Source organism: Agelaius phoeniceus, chromosome 3 (genome assembly GCF_051311805.1).
Source record: "Agelaius phoeniceus isolate bAgePho1 chromosome 3, bAgePho1.hap1, whole genome shotgun sequence".
Taxonomy (NCBI): Eukaryota; Metazoa; Chordata; class Aves; order Passeriformes; family Icteridae; genus Agelaius; species Agelaius phoeniceus.
The window spans coordinates 45106283-45115234 of record NC_135267.1 but is presented as its reverse complement, the minus strand read 5'-3'; positions in this window follow the sequence as shown (position 1 = coordinate 45115234).

Genomic DNA, 8952 nt, shown 5'->3' with positions numbered 1-8952 from the left:
GGGAAGGGAACGGCTGCACACTGCAGTGCAGGCCATACACCTTGTGAAGATTACACCCACGCCCACATGGTTGTCCCTCCAGGAACAGAGCACACAGGAAGTGTGTAGGTAAGTTGATAAAAAAGCTGGTGGAGACATTATTTGCATTTCATTAGATACACAGCAAGACCTGATTTAGTACTTACCTATGCATGAAAGAGCATAAGGTATGATTTTCATTTATATACATTTATATTTATACTCTTTCTTGCACAGATAAAATCATACATGTAATACAGCTATATTATACATCTATAATTATACAGTATAGTGCATTTAATTGATATGTAATGTTATATTTATATAATTATAACTAAATTACAGCTGTAATTATATATATAACCTCGGCACTGAGGCACAGGAGGGTCTGCCACCTTGATTGCTGATGTTTGTGTGGATCCCCTTCATTTCATGGAGGAGGGGCTTGGTAGGTTTTATATGCAGCACAGTGGCCATGATAAGCACTAGGGAGTGTTACTCCTGATTTAAACTCAGGGGTGTGATAAACTGTGTAATGAAATCTCAGCTCTGCGTGTTGAATGTGATCTCTCAGCTAAAATAACTTGGAACAGATATTTTAAATGCAAGGCAAATTAAAGAGAGTCTGTTGATGGGTTAGTTCTTTTTATCTCCTCCTCTCTTTGAGCCTTGTGGCCAACCTAGACCCTGCCCCAGGCACATTTCATGTGTGAGCTGAAGCTAGAGCTTAAAAAACTCACAGTCATGGTGATTTTGTCCATAAGTAAGAAGTGACACTGTGAAATCTATAGACATGAGGGAATCATCTGCTAAAACCTCACCAAGTCAAAATCTTAGGATGATGTAAGCTCTGAATGGCTGCAAATATCCTCCCCGTGGCCAGCTGAGTCCAGCTCAGCATCCACCATGGCACTGACTTGCATCCAGGGTGGCTCCAGATCAGGCAGCCATGAGGAATTGCTCTCAGGCATCAGTCACAACAAGCTGCTCCTCTGGTTTAAAACATTTCTTCTCCTACTATCTCTCCTCAAATTTTGCTCTTCTCTGCTCTCCTAGCTACCTCAGTTAATATTAGAAGTAGCTTGGGGTAGGGTACAACTTGGCCCAAGCTCCAATACAATGTCCACTCCATGGCTGACTACCCTTGACAATTCTTCCAATGTTTGACAACTCAGAATCAAATTAGCAAAAAAAATTATTATGAAAAGTTATTATGTAAGTTCCCCCACTCCCATGATCCTCACTTCAATCAATGCTACTAATTAAGCCAATTTAAACCTGAGCAATAAGGCTGAATGCAGATGTAGGGGTGTTGCACTGGATGTTGGGAATGTGAAAAGTAACCAACAAAAAGGACTTTCTTCCCCTCATAAGGCTGGAATCCTACACCATGCCAGCCTGTGCACTTTGGAAATATGCCAAAGGAAATCTTATTCCTTTGAATCTATCCATATTCCTATGAACCATGTCCTGGAAGCACTCTGGGATGTGGGGGATGTGCTGCCTCTCTTACACTGGCTACAAAGCAGCAAGCAGGCAAACTGAAAATAAAGAAACAAAAATCTGGAGAGAGTTGGCTATCCTTAGTAAGAACATTTTCCTCTGGAGTGAGTTTAACTGCCTTCCTGGAGCTTGGGTTTGGTTCAGCTGCCAATTCCTGCCACCTCTTGCTGGGCTCATTCCGGTATTTCGCTCATCCTCAACTTCTGCACATGTAAATTCAGAAATAAACTACTTAAGGTTGATTTTCCACCTTTTCAGTCTGTCAGGACTGGGTTGTGAGGTGATTCTGATTTATTTTCAACCTCAGCCCCAGTTCTGAGGGACTATCTGCAAGTACATGGTAACAATGAGAATTAAATACAGGAATACTATGGTGAGGGTTGACACATGCAGAGATGTTTCTAAAACACAACCTCAGACTATTCAGATTGATGTGTACCAACCCTTAGGAGCTATTTCTGCAACTTGTGTGACAGGGTCATGTGCTTTCAGTGCTGATGAACCACCCTCTTAATCCATGTTCTCTGTCAGCAGACAGATTTACATTAAGTAAAAATCCTGAGCTCCAATTCCTTGTAATTTCCTTTTTTTTCATTTTGGGACTGGAATAATTTCCACACACTTTATAAGTCTAATGTTATGACATTTTTTGAGCCTGGCCAATTGGATGAAATAATCTTCAGGGCATATTCAGGAATGATTTAATTCTCTGTGTCTTAAGCTGAGCTGATTGACTTTCAGGGAATGTCCCTCTCCCCTCTGTCTGTCTGTCAGTCTGTCTGCTACACAGACACCTTGAATGGTATTTTAGTCTCGATTCACAGCTAAGGCAGGCATCTACAGGAAGGTTTATACATGACCCAGGGACTCATCACAACTCTCACACCAGATTTTAATCCTTTAGAGATGCACCAAAACATCTGAAATTTCCTCCTGGCCCAGAGATCCTGTGGGACACCTGTGCCTTCCTGCACCTCCCTCCAGGAGCTCCCCAAAAATCCCCAGTCAGTTGTACCTGTGTGAATAGGACTGGACAGGATCCCAGTAACACAGCCCAGGAGAGTAGTGAGGCTGCAGGTGCTTTACACTGACACAGCTCTGTTCTGCTGACAGCTGAATCACAGATAATACAGCTGGCCACTAGGCTGCAGCTGAAACTAAAATCACAGAAAAAATTGCATTTGCTTGAGCAACCTGTGCAGATTCTCATTGCTAGCAAGCTGTGGCCTTTAAACTATGTACTTGCAATTCGGTAAGTAATGATAAATATTGCAGTGACAGGCACCATTACTTTACTTATTCATTTATGTAAAATTCATGTAAACATGTCCAAGTAGCACAGTATTCTGTGCCAGCCATTATTAGAAGGCATTAGCTTCATTTTGTAGAGTAACCAAGCTGGAATAAAGTAAATTATCATTTCAGTAAAGATGAGAGGTAAACACTGCTCCTATTTAAATGTGTGCCTTGGAGTCTTATAGAGAAGGATAGCTCCAAATGTTTTCAGATTTACCTTTATTTCAGGTCATTATTTTCAATAAATATGGGGATGACTCTCACAAGATTACTCAGATATTTGGCCAGAATTGAGCTAGCTGTTTCAATGTATTTTTTAAAAGCCATTCACTTTTAGAAATGGTTTCAATAATTTCATTTAAAGGTAATAGCCATCTTCTTTTTAATCTTACTGAAGTTTCTACAGCTACTGTACATACATGAAAGAAAAAGTGATTCCTTCAAAACTCTTTAAGCAGGTAGTTTCTCATAGATAAGTAAAATAGCAGTTGTAAAGAAAATGAGGATGTTACAGGGAGTAGTTTGCAAAACCCACCTGATCGGAATGTTATCTAGTTTTTATAGACATTGCAGAAGAGATGAAAAAAGGAAATTGGAAGAACTATGTTTATGGAAGCTTGAGACATCAGGTGGTAAGAGCCTGGATACAATTTAACTCCTTACACGGATTAGAATACTTGCAGCGTTTTGTCAGGAAGTGTCAGTGAGATTTAGAAACAGCTTGACGCAGTGGAGAGAAATCCATCTGTGTAAATATCATGCCCAAATGATAAGCTTGACTGATGAGTGTGATAGTGTTATTTTTCAGAATGACTGAAATGGAGAGAAGAATGCAACTTCAGGGAAGGGGTGGAGATTGGGAATGCTGTTTTACCAATGTCAAGTTTGAACGGAGACATAAGTCAGGCAAGACATGTATTGACATCTTAATTGGGCATGGGAGATGGATTAGAGCTCGTTTATAGAGAAGTGTTTCATTTTTCTTTGCTTTGCATGAATGGAATTCCTTCTCTCCTAAATGCCACAAACTTCCAAAGTTGCCTCTGATTTTCAGGCTTGCAAAAAAACCCACAAAACAACAAACCAACGTATCATGAGAAAAAGAAGATACATGACTTGACTGTGAATTGTCAAGAATGGCTCTAAGGGGATTTTCCTTCATTTTTGGTAACTTAATTACTTTGAAAACTAGGCCCTCAAAACTACCAGCCTCCTTTAGAGATGTAGACCATTACATTCTTCCACTGGGATAGCTTTTTGTAGAACTAGTAATAGATATTAAGTAATAGATGGGAATTATTCACTCATAGGTTGGTTTTCCTATGGCAGCTTTCATGTGAAAGATCTCCACACCCTGCTGGGAAAAAGGAGACAAATACATGCATTAAAGGCTAAACTTCTGGAGAGAGAAATCTGCAATTCTGGTTTTTGATTTAGATTTTTCCATCACAGAACTTCTTCACTTCCACACACACGAGCAGAGCAAAAGAGTGAACAATTCTTAGTGTTGATTTTAGAAGATTTTCGGGGTCAACTTTAGCCACCCTTTTATTTAAATGCCTCATTTTAGGGAGTGCAAGAGAAATCCTCCTGCCAGCCCTCTCAGAAAATTACCATCTGCTGCAAGACCTGGAATCACTGTCATAAGTTCCAGCATCCACTAAAAAAATGATGAAGATCAGGAAAAAAAAAAGAAAAATGTGCTTCTGGCTAAGATTGTTATATAAAAGGAAAGAATTTGAAGAGATCTCAATAGCCAGCAAAGGAGGACACAAGGTAAACACTGACTTAGAATATTTTATTCATTTACCCCTATCACTTGCTGTAAATTCTGACAAAATACAGTGCCCATCTTTCCCCTCTATCTAATCAGAGAAGAGACACTCTATTTTTCAGGTAATGTAATAGAACACAGTGTAGCCACCAGACAATAAAAGAAGATACTATAATGGCTCCACTTTTAAGAGCACTTTTTTGTCGTTGTCAGACACCCCTCGTATGGGAACAAATTAAATAGAGCTGAAGGTAATACATAATCCTGAACAATCACCCAGCAGGCAGCACAAAAGAACACTGGCTTTGGGAAATGTTGGAAAATCATGGCTGTATCAGCCCTACAGCTTGAATCCACTCTAATTCAATACAAAGGTTTAATCAAGATATTTCTTTAGATTAATCCCCAGACTTTTTTTCTTGTGGGCTTTCCTAAATGTGGTATTAAACAGTGAAATAATTTTGCCTTTTCCAAATAATTTAATACCAGCATTACCAGTATAAGCAATTGAACAGCTAGCACATATGAAATGTGGCCAATTCCTCCATGAAAATGGTGGATGCAGGGATAAAAACAGGAAACATGGACTGCAAGGACTATCCTGATACTGCATTTCATGCACGGGAAGCCAGAATTACTCCTTCAGACAAAATGTGCCTGATTTTAAAAATAGCTGATCACTCAGAAATGTGACTGAAGGTGCTGACATCTACAAGTGGCCAACACTTAGCAGTCAACCACTTACTTCAAATCAGACAGGATTTTCTGGAAATGTAGGACAAACCTGGAAATTGCTCCTGGTGGATGGATGAATCTCTAAGGCAAAACAGAGATTAATTATTGTACAAAATAAGTGATTTTCACATCAACCTGTTCTTAGAATGGACAAGATTAAAGTAACCAGAGTCTTGTTCACAAATATTTGCTGAGCTATATTGAAACAAATGGCATGTTCCTTTCAGTTAGGACCAAGTAATCAAGAAATAATAAATGGCAATATTTTGGTCTCAGGGACTATGTTTATGTCCTCCAAGGGGCCACCACAGAGGTCTTAATTTCCTGTCCTGCTTCCACACCTTCAGGTCAGAGATATGGGGGGGATTCAGCTGAACAAATGTGAAGGTGGGATTCAGCTTGAGCTAAAGACAAATACATCCAACAGTTCACATTTAGGGGCTCAGTGCGTTAGGGGATCAGCTCTTTTTCAGTACATAAGTGCCTGGTGGTATATGAGATGCAACAGAACACCTAAAACACTGGCACAGGACTGAGATTCATTTTAGGGTATTTTTTTCCACTCAGAAGACTTTCCTAACTTCATCAGATGGATCTTTCCACTGATATGTGAAATACCAACCTGCAGAGCACTCAGCACAGCAGATAAGGGAGGGAGGATGGATCCTGCACTTAATGGTTCATCTTTCTAGATAGCCTTGTCAGCATTTTGTAGAAGTGAGGCTTCAATTTTTGCTTAAAATATGGATCCAGTAACGCTGCCAGCACCCATTTATCTCTGTCATTGAGCTTGTTGGCCACAGCAGGAGAGGACACGATTCAACAGCTACTTCTCTTCTCTGGTGTTCAAACCACAGATCCCTTTATTTTAACACAGGATTGTTGTTTATTCCAACAAATGGCAACGGTAAGACTCAGTGGTTGGACCCAATGATCTTATGGGTCTTTTTTAACCCAAATGGTTTTATGATGAAAGCCATAATAGCAAAATTTGAGGAGAGATATTTCACAGGGTGAAATAGTTCTGTGAATTTCCTGATGTGCAGTTTCCTATCTGTTAAGTATTAGTATCCATTTAGAGAGATTTCTTATTAATGGCCCTGCAAAAAGGCCCTGTAAAGGACTCATATCTAATATTCTCCTGACTGTTCCTCACCAATGAAGAGAAATTACTCAGGTCTACAAGGAAAAAGGTTTTGCTCTTAAGAGAGGAGTAAATGATCTTGGTCTACACAGTGTAATAAAACAAACTGCAAAAAGAGAGACAGAGGATCCAGCAGTGAAACAATAAACCTGAGAAACAAGAAGAGCTACTAAATATAAAGGCCCTGATAGTCACAAAAATATGCTCTAAAATCAGCTGTGGAAAAGGTAAATGACAGGGACTTGAGGAGGTTTTCTTTTGGGTGGTGCTTTGTTGTGGTGGCAGGGGTACCCTCCAGCTCAAGCTGCATCCCCTTAGGGCTGGCAGAAGTCACTGCTTGGCCACATGTTTTATGGAGTTCCAGTGTCAAAAATTGCTTGTGGTCCCTGTAGGTCCAGGCATAAACTATGTGTGCAGTTTTCAAGGTCACACAAAGTTGACTGCTGCTCCTGAGAGCACAGAGATCCATGATGTACCTGTCATGGAGTGTGGTCTGGTGCAAACCACAAATTCTTGCCCAGGAAGGATGAGAGGGAAAGGGGAAGGGGAAGGGAAAACAGAGAATGGAAACAAGGCCTTGAGCCTAACAATTCTATTTGTGTTCAAGATGCAATTTCTATTGTTGCAAGAGTTTCTGGTCTTTACACTCAATGAAGAGAAACAGGCATTCCAGGTTTGATCCACCTGAACCTGTTTCAGGCACTAATATTGGGAAAAGAAACTAAAAACCAGAGAACTACACATTGTCAGTGAAATCTTCAGGAAGTTTTGAAGGAAATCAGGTACAACATGTTTCTTCCTGGGACAGGGAGTGGGAGGCTGTACGATTTTACTTTTATTAATATTAGGCACATGTACGTAGATATGAAAGCCTAGCTGAGATTAAGGAAAGATGATGATATATATCTAAGGAAGCAAGCAGTTTTGGGGAATATTTCTGGAAGGCATGAGGTAGCTAGTAAATTTTGCTTTCACTGAGAAATAGTTAGGGTTTTTTATATAAATATGGGCTTGTTTCAAGGTTGGTGGGTACAAGTAATTATATTTTATGGAGATAACAGATTAAACTTTCAACACCCATATCCAGTCAGCTGCAATGTAAGAGCTAATAATAAATGTCCTTGGGAAGATTCAAAGTAGCATCCAGAAAAATCAGAAAAGGCCAGCACTGACATTCCTGAAATAGCCAAGAAAAAATAATTGCTATGAATAAACAAACAAAAAGAAAGAATATCTTTGTATTCCAGAAAGAGACAAAGTATAAGTCCAATTAAAAAAAAAAATCCTTTGTAGGTCACCTTAGGAAGGAAAAGCTCACAGGCACCAAAAATAAAATAAGAAGTGCAGTAAGAAGGAAAAAAGTTTGGGAGGAAACAAGTTTGAAAGGAAAACACTGTGAACTACAGACAAAAAGCTGCCAAGTTAGAAAAAGAGCAATAATTGCTTTGCATGATCTTCCAGGCTTTCATAGCCAAAAGAGGGAAATAATGATGGCAGAAATTGATAGGAAAAGACAGATTGCTTGTATATGTTTGAAGATGAAGATCTGAAGTGATAGAGAAGTTTCTGGCATAGGAATTAGACAAAGAAATAAATGACATTGACAATGCACTGCTGAGAATGGCACTTAGAGGTAAAGATCTTGGCAAGGAAGCACAGAATGTTTTTGACTGATTACTTCATACTTTTTCTTAAATAAACATTTTTAAATGTGCCCAGAAACTAGTACTAGCTGGTGTCTGGGACAGGTCAGGCACTTAACATGCTCAAATTCATGGATTTTTCATCTCGGGATAGCTTGCAAAACTTTACTCAGCATCACAGGTCAAGGAGACTCTCACTTGAACAAAACCTGTCATAGACTCAACGAATGCTTTGAGGTAGAGGAGGTCTTATAGATCATCTCATTCCACCCCCTGCCATGGGCAGGGACACCTTCCACTTGACCAGGTCACTCAGAACCCCAGCCAACCTGGCCTGGAACGCTTCCAGGGATGGGGCAGCCACAGCTTCTCTGGACAACCTGGACCACGGTCTCGCCACACTCTGAGTAAATAATTTATTCCTTATATCTAATCTAAATTATTCCACTTTCAGTTTAATGCCATTGCCCCTTGTCCTATCCCTATCTACCTGTATAGAAAATTTCTCTCACTCTTTTTCACATGCTCTCTTTAAGAACTGGAAGGCTGCAATGAGATATCCCCAGAGCTTTCTCTTCTGGCTCAATTAGCCAAAGCTCAGCCTGTCTTTGTAGGAGAGATGGTTCAGCCCCCTGATCATCTTTGGGACCTCCTCTGGACTTTAAAGAAATTAATCATGTAACATCTGTCTTAAAATGCATTTCAGCTTAAAAGAATCTAATCCTTTATCCATTATTATAGAGGGAATTTGGACAGCTCTGCCACATATTAAAATCATCACTATTTGATGATTGTCAGCTATACTTGTCTTAATATCCCTCAAGGGGCCTGACCACAAG